The sequence below is a fragment of the Bos indicus genome, chromosome 17, assembly GCF_029378745.1.
Source record: "Bos indicus isolate NIAB-ARS_2022 breed Sahiwal x Tharparkar chromosome 17, NIAB-ARS_B.indTharparkar_mat_pri_1.0, whole genome shotgun sequence".
In the NCBI taxonomy this organism is placed as follows: domain Eukaryota; kingdom Metazoa; phylum Chordata; class Mammalia; order Artiodactyla; family Bovidae; genus Bos; species Bos indicus.
In genome coordinates, this window is record NC_091776.1 from 71,601,410 (window position 1) to 71,613,539 (window position 12,130).

At 51.5% G+C, this 12,130-nt stretch overlaps 1 protein-coding gene across 6 annotated transcripts in view; it reads right to left on the reverse strand.

Annotated features, from left to right (window-relative positions):
* The window catches only part of SPECC1L (sperm antigen with calponin homology and coiled-coil domains 1 like), an 85,759-nt gene extending 76,298 nt beyond the window's left edge, over positions 1 to 9,461 (reverse strand). For 3 of the 6 annotated variants that reach the window (XR_011561257.1, XM_070769956.1, XM_070769954.1), the window contains exon 1: positions 9,306 to 9,461. The gene's annotated coding sequence lies outside the window, so the exon portion shown is untranslated. Of the gene's footprint in view, positions 1 to 1,535; positions 1,638 to 7,590; positions 7,779 to 8,260; positions 8,940 to 9,305 lie in introns of those variants that run through there. The other 3 variants (XM_019977529.2, XM_070769955.1, XM_019977527.2) reach the window with 3 other exon arrangements.
* Positions 9,462 to 12,130: the final 2,669 nt, after the last annotated feature.

Here is a 12,130-nt window from a genome sequence, read left to right on the forward strand (position 1 = left end):
CACGAGGGCGGCACGGGCAGGCCTCTCCGGGCCCCACACCCGGGGCGAGGAGGCAGGGCCAGTGCCATGCGCATCTTCTAAGGACCACACAGAGAGGGGGAGCCAAATATCCGAGAGGCGGAATCGAAGCCAGGACCGGAGGGGCCCAATCCGCCGCTGGAGGGACCTGCGTGTCAGGGGAAATCCTGGAAGCGCTCTCCAGACCCCTGTGACACAGGGCACGGCCCCTCACCACGTCCTGCAACCAAGTAAAGGACTCTGCTGGGCGCTTATCAGCGGCAGGATGAGGATGCAGGAGGGACAGAGGAAGGCCGAGGCAAGCACTTCCTTCTGAGATCCAAATGTCACGGCGCATGCTTCCGTGTGAGACGCTGAGCCTCACCGTGTACCCAAGCACACCGGCCGCTGCTGCCAACTGAGGGTCACACCATTTGTCTTTACTGCGTGAGTAACAATCTCACACCCGAACTCCAAACTCAATCACGCATCAGAAATTCAGTACGACACAACCAATTGTGTGTCAAGAAAACAGAACACGTGAGATCAATCTTTCTTCCTAGTACTTCATTCTAATTCTTAACAAGTAAAACTTGAAAACAACATTACCTGACTTAGCAGACTCTGGGCTACTAGTAACAGATATCAGGGACAAGAGACCTTCCTACAAAGGGCACAGCAGCTCACCCCAAAATCAAGTTGGTGGGAGGGTCTTCGGATTCTATCCCTCCAAAACTATTTCTTAAATTCAAAACATTTCCCCCAAGGACCAAATCCTATCTCTGAGAACCTTGCCTATCTAACCTGATTTACTGTAAATGAGTAATTTAACTATTTCAGCTTTAAAAAACAATCATCCCTCCTAAGGACTCCAAAACACAAGGGAGACCGTGCACTAGAGGAGAGGACGTGGGTCATTCAGGCGGAACCTGGGTCCAAGTGCCAGCTCCACCACACAGTAGCCGCACGACTCTGGACACGCTACTCACGTCCAGGAGTCAGTTCTCACACCTCTGGGTGGAGGCCCGGAGTCCCACCACAGGGTGAGCTGCACACACTTCCTCCCTGCCCCACAGAGGCGAATTCCCTCATCCTGACTTCTTACTTCCTCTTTCCAAACAGCCGTTTCCAAACTTCACAAGGTCCAGGAAAGCAGGAAGAGCAGTAGTGAGTGAAAGTTACCCAGCAACAGATTCCGAGGCAGCTAACAATCAGCGAGGCCCCTACGCCAACCGCACGGCCGGGCCCTCCACTCAGCAAAGGCTCCCACTCGCGCGGGGCCGGGCCGGGAGGTCAGCAGCAGACACCAGGTGAACGGGGGCTTCCCGCACTAGGCTGGGTCGGCAAGACCCTCGGACAGGCACCGCGATGCAGCTCTCGGGGCCCCAGGAACAGTGGGGGAACGTCACCGGCTTTCACGAGCATCGCAGGGAACTTTTCGCAGGGGAGTCTGCCGGCCTCACTTTCCCACTGGCCTGTTTCCTGAGGGAATCTCCTTTTCAGGGCAGTTGCCCGTCACCCCTTCCAGCCCCAGTCACCTGGAACGCCCCGGTTCCCTCCTGAGACGCAGCAGGGCGAACACGTCTAAGCTCCAGGCTCCCGACAGCACGGCAGACGAAACAGTAACTGCTGTGCACAAAGCAACCAGCGGCTAGAGGGGGGCAGGCCTCTCCCTGACCTCACCACACTCTGAAGCTTCATCTGCAAGGCAGTTCAGGGACGGGGAGCCCTTCTCTGAAGCCACTCTGTGGCCTCGATGCAGACGCGGCCGCGGCTGACCACCCTCTCCACACCTGCGGGACGCCTTGGCCGGACAGACAGAGCGCCCACGCAATGGGCAGCCACGTGCGGCGAGGACTGGAACAGCACAGCGGCCTTGAGGGGTTAGCTCTGAGGATAATAAACCCTGGGGGAGAAAGGAAACCCTTTGTTAGCCGTTCAGCAGAGACTCTCATGCAATAAATCCCCCGCCTTCAATTTTTATTTCCAGCTTAAAAAAAAAAATCCCTACAGAAACAGCATTGGAGAAAAAAATGACAAATTCCAAATTAATATCTGTCACTGTATTTAAAACATGGAAGGAGTGAAGACGGACTGCATACGTGAGAAAAATGAACCAAAGTCACCAGTAACTGTCAGATGACAGTCCCGTACGCAGAGCTTGGCTCTGAGGGGCTGCAGGGAGGAGAGGCGAGACTCGGGAGAGGAGGGGAAGCAGGGTGGGCCTGCGAGGCCGGGGGCACCGCGGCCAGCCCCGCCCGCCAGCCTTCGTCACCAGGGGCCCCTTCAGTTCTCGGGCAGGTTCTCACATGTGGAGCCGAACGTCAGTGCGACAGTGACTGCCATTTACTAGGGGACCTGCCAAAGCAGCACAAAATCAATCCAGTGCTCTTTCCACGTGAAGGCTCTTCAAACAGTTCAACCTCAAGAGGAACAATGCCCAGCCCCACCTTCTGTGCTCCAGGCGGGAGGGCGCTGCGGCTCCTTCAACCGCAGGGCAGAGCATTCCAGCTGAAAAGCAGATCACAGTGGAAAGAACACGGGAAACCTGGGCTCAAAGCCGAGCGCGGCCCCTGGTGAACTCTGCATTCTTAACCTCGTCTCCTCATTTATAAAATAAGGAAAGTAACAGTCGTGCTAACTACTTTACAACGTGTTGTGAGAGGACCCTATAACAAACGGTACAGGTGGGATGTGTGGTTTTCAACCACGCTGCCACGGAGGCTCACTAGATTCCACCTACTAATAACCTAAACCTCATAAATCTTATGAATTAAACTAGTTTGGTAAATAAAGTGCTAGAACCCAACCCCAGTAAGCACATGTGTGCTGGGGGTGGGAAGGAGGGCCAGAAGCAGAACCAGGGGAGGAGGAGAGGGAGACCCTGCGCAGCGAGGCAGCACCAGGCTGGCATTTATATATAGTACATTATATGACATTACACCAGACCTTCGGGAACATTACTGCAACACAAGCCTGCAGGCGTGTTTTGTTTTGTTGCTTTTTCAAAATACGAGGCTCATTAGTAACCGAACTGCCCCCCAAAACTTCCGCAGGATAATATTTTACTCATTAGAGTGACATTCTGATTATTCATGATGACCAGCATCCCCTGATGATGGAGCTGGCCTGTCACCTGGATGGGTAACACGAAGGTGTGCATTTCTAACTTCATTTCAAAGTCAAATAAAAAACCAAAATCAGAACCAAACATTTATTTTACCTGCCTGACCCCCAGGGCCAACACAGAAAGATCAGCGCAGGCCCAGCTAGGTTGCATATCAATACAAAGCTGCCCTCGCTGGAGGGAATGCCCTCCAGGCCTAACCATTTCAGATGATCCAAACTGTTTTCCCTAGGCTTCACCACGAGTAATTTAGGCTTTACTGGAGGGACAACCTCAATAATTCAAAGGGCCACATAGTAAGTACAGAAAGTTCAGGAAGAAAACAAGACTGGGGTGCGAAATTCTGCCACGTCCCCCGAAGTCCTCTCAGCGGCGCCCTTCAGAAAGCACCCCCACGCCCTTCACCTGGCCCCCGCGGAGGGGCGTCTATTACTCGGCACCAGGGTAAGAGGCTCAGTCCAGTCACTCAGTCGTGTCCGACTCTTTGCAACCCCATGGACTGCAGCCCGCCAGGCCTCCCTGTCCATCACCAACTCCCGGAGTTCACTCAGACTCACGTCCATCGAGTCAGTGATGCCATCCAGCCATCTCATCCTCTGTCGTCCCCTTCTCCTGCCTTCAATCTTTCCCGCATCAGGGTCTTTTCCAGTGAGTCAGCTCTTCACATCAGGCGGCCAAAGCACTGGAGTACGAGGACTTGGATGCAATTCATAAACGTGCTAACTTGCTCACCAAGGACTCCTGCCCTGACCACCCGACCACAGATCAGTGGATCGCCCAGAACTCTTCAGCCACATCAACCAGTTAGATCTTTTATTTATTTTCTCCTATTTTTTATTTTACTAAAATGTTTCTACCTTCTCCTTAAAGTAACCTGCAACAACATTTAGGGCCGTTTAGCCTTGGTAGCTCATAGGTGCTCCTCAGAAAGCTGCCACAGACTCAGACTGCCCTGGTGAAACCCTAGGCTATGCTACCTGTTTATTTCTTGAGGTCTCACCCCCACGCTTACTAGAAAGTAAACTCTAAGAGCACAGAGCATCATGTTTCATCGCCTCCGAGTCTAAATCGGTGCCTGATACATAGCAGCCTCTTACTATCTGCTGAACTGAATGAATACACAGTATATTTACACTATGGAATATTATCAAGACTATGAAGCTATTCATCATAATGAGTCAGACTGGTACGAGCTAATTTAATAGAATTTCCAGAAGTATCAAGTGAGTGAGAAAAACAAAAAGCAGAAGGACCAAAAAGGTCCCATGTTTTTAAAAGTACCCCCTGAATACCCATACACTGATTAGGAAGTGGAGAACTCAGAACGTGACATGGCCTGGAGGGGCTGTAAAATGGAGCAGCTGTGGAGAACAGTTGGTGATGACGCTAAAGGCTTAACGTTGCTGCGATGTGACCCAGCGATCCCACTCCTAGGCACACATCTGAGACAAGAGAATACATCTGTCCACACAGAACCCTGTACATGGAGGTTCACAGCAGCATCATCCGTAACAGCCAAAAGCGGAATAAACCAGGCACTGCCCTGGTGGTCCAGCGGTTATGACTCTGAGCTTCCAATCCAGGGGGTGCAGGTTCCACCCTCGGCTGGGGACCTAAGCCTGCAAACCTCGCAGCACGGCCAAAAAAAACAATATAAATGAAGGAACCAGGCTTGAAAAACCCAGCAGATAATGTGTAACAGGAGAGGTGAAGCACAGCTGAGCAAGTGCAATGGCGTGATGGGGTCTGCAGAAAACGCCGACCCCAGGAAGAGAGAAGAACTAGAAGCCGGGACGGAAGATTGAAGACTGACCTGAACCACGGGACTGCCCAGCGTCCAGTGGCTGGGGCTTGGTGCTTTTATTGCTGGGGGCCCAGGTTTAATCTGTGGTTGGGGAACTAAGATCTGGCGAGCTGTGAGGCCAGGGAAAGACTGAGACAAACCCATCAAGGTTTTGTTTTCCGTTTTCCAAAAAAGTATGCAAGGAGAAAACTCTGTATCCTCCTGCTCAAGAACTCTTGGGCCTGGTGAGCACAACAGCTGTGACCGGGAGACGCTTCCAGGGAAAGAAAGGAGTGGGACTCGGGACACTGGTGTCTCCTACGTGGGAGGAAAAGGGTCCCTCATGGGAGAAAGGAGTCCAGTTGTGACTGCTGTGGAAAAAGCAGCTTTAACAAACTGCCTCAAGACTTCCTGGGGGACAAGGTGTCCCGGGAAAATGGCTGAGTTGGGACTTTCTCCAAGAACATGAGAAGGGAGAGAGGAAGAAAGGGACAACTTTCATTTTTAACAAGTATTTCTTGACAAATTTTAACCCTGTTGCCAGTTTCTTTGCCTGTTTTCTAAACTTAATCAGGATCGATCTCTCTTTTTTCTTTGGTATAAACTCAGTTCTTTTGAAAAGTAGTGCAATATGGGTTTTGGTTTTTTTTTAAGAGACAAAGTACTTTTTCCCCTTTAACATTCCTGTTTTCCCTGGGCTATATGCACAAAAGACAAACTTGAAATTTGACATCTTCATTTCTTAAAATTTTACCATTCAGTAACATCAGATTTTTAAAAATCACAAGGCAGAAGGTTCGCAAGGAGGGGAAAAGAGACAATATGCAACAAGTAAAGATGATGCCCGCCTCATTTCTATTGATAAAACAGACATTACCGAGTCTCCTCTACCAAGAAGCCAGATTTGAAGGAGACGCTAAGACACAATTAAATGGACTCCGCAAGTTGGCGTGCGTGGCTGGGAGGTGTCGCAGGGCTGGCAAGGCCAGTGGACCTCTGGAGGGGCCGGGCCCGAGGGTCTCTGCACCCTGCTCTGCGTCAGGCACCAGGGGCCAAACCCTACGGCGAGGGGGCTGGACGGGCCTGCGGGAGACAGTTTGCAGGACGAGGTGAAAGCAGAGCGTTCCAGCAGGAGATGTGTGAGTACGGGCGGGGCGGGCGGCATTGAAGGGTTTTAAATTGTGCTGGGGCGGGGCAGTAACTCAGCAGATTAACATTTTAGAAAGACAGGCAGGAGCAAACCTCAGGATTTAACCAAAAAAATAAAGCCAGGACAATGAGGACGTGAGGAAAGGTCAGGAAAAACACATCTGCCCTCTTTTCTGTGGACAAATGTCCGTTACAGAGTTACCGCGTTCTCCTCCGAAACTGGAGCACTCAGAGGTAAGTGAGAGCAGTCCGTCCTCCAAGGAGAAAATGAGTATTTCAGGAATTAGAGATTATAATATTTTGAGACACCTTAAAAATGCATGTCTGATACACATTATACATTGCAGTTTTATATGTACAAAAAAAATTTACGATAACTCGAAATCTGTTAAGAGTTTTAAATCTTTAAAAATGCTTAAGATTTCTTGGACACAAAGGCCATCGGTTACACACGCACTCTAAAACGGATGGCGCCGGCCATGTCTCCCGGCAGCACAGCCTGACTTCTTGATGGTCACGGTGCTTCACAGCCAAAGACGGGCCACCGTACTGAAAGACTTCCCAGCTGACTGCGAATCCCCACAGGGGTTCTTTACCTCAGCAGCCAGTCTACTCAATAGAACAATTCCAACCACCGAGAGGAATTCCCCTGCCTGGGCTCACACACACACACCCACGAATATCCTGACATTTTATATCTGGTAGAAAGGGTGATCAGAATAGAAGTATCGTTAATACGTAACAGAGCCTTCTTACCTGCCTGTGGATTGTGACAAACCACAAAGTAAACTCACGTTTACTCTTCAAAAGTAATCTTCTTAGCAGCAAAAGCCCCAGGAACTTTTTCCTAAACTCCCTTACTGCAATAGCAAAACAATAGATTCTAGGTTCTCTTTTTTTCTAAAAAAATCTTATTGTGATAAGGAAACGAACCTGGTAGTTGCCATTTACAATCCCATACACCACCATTTACTATCCCCATCATGCCATAAAAGATGCTTTAACATCCAGAAAATGGCATTTTTAGAAAGAACAGCCTTTTAACTGAATAAATTTAGTTTTACAAAGAACTCTCTATACTGTCCTTGTTCTTTAACACACTGAAGCCCACTCAACACTTCGTTTCATGGCCTGACCACGGTCTGTTCACCGCAGCTTTCCAACCCCACCTCTCCAATCTTTAAGGACCACAGTGTCATGGAACTGGTGAGAAGGCCCAGTTCTACCTCTGGCTGGAGAGGACTAAGTAGCCAAGGAGCCACTGAACATTAAAGCCGACTCCTCAAGCAGAGCCCTTCCATCTCCATTTCCAAATGCCACCTTTACACGTGGGGAAATGGCGCCCAGAAAGCTGACTTGCCCGAAGCCACAAAGAGCGTTTACCTCGCCTAACGCCTTGCTGCTTTTCCTCTACTGCATAATAACCACGCATACGTGAGCCATGTGATTTGAATGTGTATGGTTATACACCAAGTCTGAATGCATTACGAAACCCAACCCTGATAATTACTTTGAACCAAAGCAGTATTACCACCTGAGTCATCTGAAATACGGGCTTCCCAGGCGGCGCTCGTGGTCAAGAATCCTCTTGCCTATGTAGGCGACAGGGGTTCTATCCCTGGGTCGGGAAGATCCCCTGGAGTAGGAAATGGCAACCCATGCCAGTATTCTTGCCCGGAAAATTCCACGGACAGAGGAGCCTGGCGGGCTACAGTCCACTGGGTCGTGAAGAGTCAGACGTGACTGAGCGCGCACACGTGATCTGAAATACAAGATGCGCTGGGTCGAGTCAGCTATAGAGAGCCTGTGCCTCACAGAAACCCCGTCTCAAGACGACGCAAGGCAGATACGCACCCCCAGAAGCTGTTTAAAACAGAAATTCTGATACAGGCCTCACCTCAGCCACAACCACTGTAATCACCTTCCACTCACTACGATGCTGAACTGGACACTCAGGTATCTGGACTGCTGCCTAGGTGCGCGGCGTAAGGCTTTACCACGGCACAATGTTCACTGTCTTACTAAAAATGAACGTCAAGAAAATCCCTACATACCAAGAATGCGCACAGGCAATTGAGCAAAGAGCATCCTCCAGCTGTCTCAAGATGAGTCTTTAAAGACTGCTTGGAGTGCCATCAAAGGAGAAAAGGAGAGGAAAAAAAATTAGCGGACCAGCTATCTCTTTATAGGAAAAAAAATCTTACCCAGGCCAATACCCCACTTCTCCTCACAGCCTACACCCTTCACCGATGTCTTTATTTGATAAGCTATCCATAGGTACTGATGTCTGCTGTATCTACCAAGCCCCCAGGCTCTGATTTCATCTCAAGATGCAGCTCCCGGGGTGATAGCAAAACATTATCTGTAGTTTCTTGCATCTCTTGCAAATTTACGAAACATTGTCAATGTCTGGAGATGCCTTAAAAAAAAAAAAAAAGACATTTCCCTCATAATCGATACAGGAGGACGAATTTATGGTCATTTCCCTCGGGTCCTCGCGTGCTTGCCGGAGAATTACCAAGGGCATCAGTAAACCCAGATTCTCTTGCGTTTGACTGATCACAGGGATTCTTCCTCGGTTTTGTTAAGCAGGCCGAAACTATGTGGTCACTGATTTCTTTTTCCCAAGTCATCTATCTCCAGGGGAGCTGCCCAGAGACCAACTCCGATGCCTTAAGCGTTAACCACTGAAGCCATACAATGACCGGATTGCGGGAAATGCAAAGATGTCCTCGGCAACAAGAGTATTCACGTTCAACCGGAGGCAGTGAAACGGGTTTGGAGAATTAAGGACCCTCCGCCCGCCCGGCTGACCCTGCCAGCACAGAGCGGGGCGCAGGTGGGGAGGCGCGCGGCCGACGGAAACGGAGCCCGCAAGAGGCCCGGGCCAGGGAGCCAGCCGGGGGCTGGGGGGCCAGAGCACTGCTGGCCGCGGGCTGTGGAGCGGTGGCCCCGGCCGCTCCTGGGGCGCGAGGGGAGGGCGGCGGCGGGCGCGCGCGCGGAGCCGGCCTGGCCCCGGGCGGCCGGGGTCGGGGGGCGAGGCTGCCGGCCGCGGCGGCCTCGCGGGCGGCTCGGGGGCCGGGGAGCGGCCGGCGCAGGCGCGCGCCGGGCCGGGGGGCCCGGGAGGGGACGGCGCAGGCGCGGGCCGCCGGGGTCCGCGGGGCCGCCGGGGCCGGGCCGCGCGGGCGGCGCGGAGAAGAGGCGCGCTGGCCGTCGCTCGCGCTGAGGGGGCCCGGAGCAGGCTCTTACCGCGCGCCGCCGCCGCCTCGCTCGCTCGCTGGCTCCGCGGGCTGGGGCCGGGCGGCGAGCTCGCCCGGTGGCGCGGCCCGAATCCGTTGAGTCCGGCCTCAGGGCGGCAGCCAACCCCGCGGCGCCGTCCGCCCGGCCCGGCCCAGCCTCCCTCACGGCACCCCCGCCCCCGGGCCCGCCTCTTGTCCGTCCCCCCACGGCCGCCGAGGACTGCGCAGGCGCAGCGCAAGTCCCGCCCATAAGCACCGCTGCGCAGGCGCCGGCCGCTCGGCCCCGTTCGCGTCCCCCCTCCCCCCGGCCCGGAATCGCGCAGGCGCCGTACCGTCCGACTGGCCTCGGGCAGCAGTGCGCATGCGTAAGGCTTCTCGCGGGCGCTCCGGGTGACGGACGCGCTCGGCGCTGGATTCTCCTGGCGGCTGTTCCGAGCGTGGCCCAGTGATGCGTTAGCGCTCCCCCCAACCTGTCCCAAGGTTCGGCTTAGCCCAAAGGTCCAGCCTTCATGCAGCACGTATCTACAGCGTGCCAGGGACAGAGCTGGGCTTGAGGTGGACAGTGGTGAGAAAAACACAGAAGCCCTGCCCTCCCGGTACCCCCCGGAGGTCTTGGAAGAGATGGGGTGCAGGTTTTAAAATAAGCACAGCATTAACCGTTGTAAGTCTAGACAATGTCTTCCCATATCATTTTTACAGAGTTATATGTTTGCAGGAAAGTGTTCATGTTTTCAAAACCATTGGCGTAAAGTTGTTCACGTAATTCTCTGGTGGTTTTTATTAATATAAATCTTTGTTCCTTTTTTGCTTCTGAATAAATTTCTAATACATTCACATGTTTAAAAGTTCAGAAAGCGCCTTCTCCACCCCAACTCGCTTGCTGTAGTTGCTCTTCCCAGCTGCAACTAACTGCATTGAGTTTCTTGATACCCTCCTAAAAAAATTTTATGAATATAAGCAAATATCCAAAATAACCAGATTGGTTATTTTGATTCTCTCTTTATATATACCACAAATGGTAGTCTACTATGGGCTTCCCTGATGGCCTACTTTACATGATGATCTGTACCTTTTTAAAAAAAAATCGGAATAGCCACGACGGTTTAATAGCCTGGAGATAATCCAACATGTGGGTAGGACTTGACTCATGGTCCTCATCACCAGACAGCCTGGGTTTAAATCCTGGCTTCCTCACTTTCGAACCATTTGTCTTTGCATTTCAGTTTCTTAATCTACAAAATGGGAGCTGTTACGGGTTTTGGGGATTAAGTGGGATAATGCATGAAGGGAGCTTGGTGTGATGCCCAGCAGCCAGCAAATGCCTGGTGACCATGAAGGGCATTCGTGTTGCATCCGTTTTGGCCTTTACAGTTCAAACAGGTCTCAACATCATTTAGACCTAATGCCAGCCCTGTAAGAACTGCGCAGAGGAGGACAATCTAATATAAAAGACTAATATATTAGACTGTAGTTCACTTCATGGGAAACAGAGGGGGAAACAGTGGGAACAGTGTCAGACTTTATTTTCTTGGGCTCCAAAATCACTGCAGATGGTGACTGCAGCCATGAAATTAAAAGACGCTTACCCCTTGGAAGAAAAGGTATGACCAACCTAGATAGCATATTGAAAAGCAGAGACATTCCTTTGCCAACAAAGGTCCGTCTAGTCAAGGCTATGGTTTTTCCTGTGGTCATGCATGGATGTGAGAATTGGACTGTGAAGAAAGCTGAGCACCAAAGAATTGATGCTTTTGAACTGTGGTGTTGGAGAAGACTCTTGAGAGTCCCTTGGACTGCAAGGAGATCCAACCAGTCCATTCTAAAGGAGATCAACCCTGGGTGTTCTTTGGAAGGAATGATGCTGAAGCTGAAACTCCAGTACTTTGGCCACCTCATGCGAAGAGTTGACTCACTGGAAAAGACTCTGATGCTGGGAGGGATTGGGGGCAGGAGGAGAAGGGGACGACAGAGGATGAGATGGCTGGATGGCATCGCCAACTTGATGGATGTGAGTTTGAGTAAACTCTGGGAGATGGTGATGGACAGGGAGGCCTGGCGTGCTGCAATTCATGGGGTCACAAAGAGTCGGACACGACTGAGCGACTGAACCGAACTGAATATAAACGTATGCAAAATAAGCATACGAATCAATGAAATAGAAAAATCTGAAGGTCAGGAAAAAGAACTGGAGCTGTTTGCCAAGTCTCCCCTCTCCCTTGCCAACACTGCAACTTCCCCAAGGGTCACCACATTCTGACCTCTAACTTTGGATGAATATTGGCCAATTTTGAACTTTAAACATGCGAAATTCTATCGTATTGATTTCCAAGGGCCGCAGTAACAAGTTACCACAACCTGGGTGGCTTACAACTACAGGAACATATCATCTCACAGTTCTGGAGGCGGCAAGTACCAACCCCTAGGAGTGAGCAGCTCTGAGTCTCCTTGGAAGGTCCTTGTATTCTCTGCCTTCTGCCGGCGGCCTACATTTCTTGATGCTGCTTCGCTTATCGCTGCTTCGTTCCGACCTCTGCCTTGGGCTGTGGTCTTTGCTGTGTTTGTGTGAGACCTCCTTGGGCTGAGGTCTTTGCTGTGTTTGTGTGAGACCCCCCTTTGATTCTTACCGTGGTCTTTGCTGTGTTTGTGTGAGACCTCCTTGGGCTGAGGTCTTTGCTGTGTTTGTGTGAGACCCCCCTTTGATTCTTACCGTGGTCTTTGCTGTGTTTGTGTGAGACCTCCTTGGGCTGAGGTCTTTGCTGTGTTTGTGTGAGACCTCCTTGGGCTGAGGTCTTTGCTGCGTTTGTGTGAGACCTCCTTGGGGTGAGGTCTTTGCTG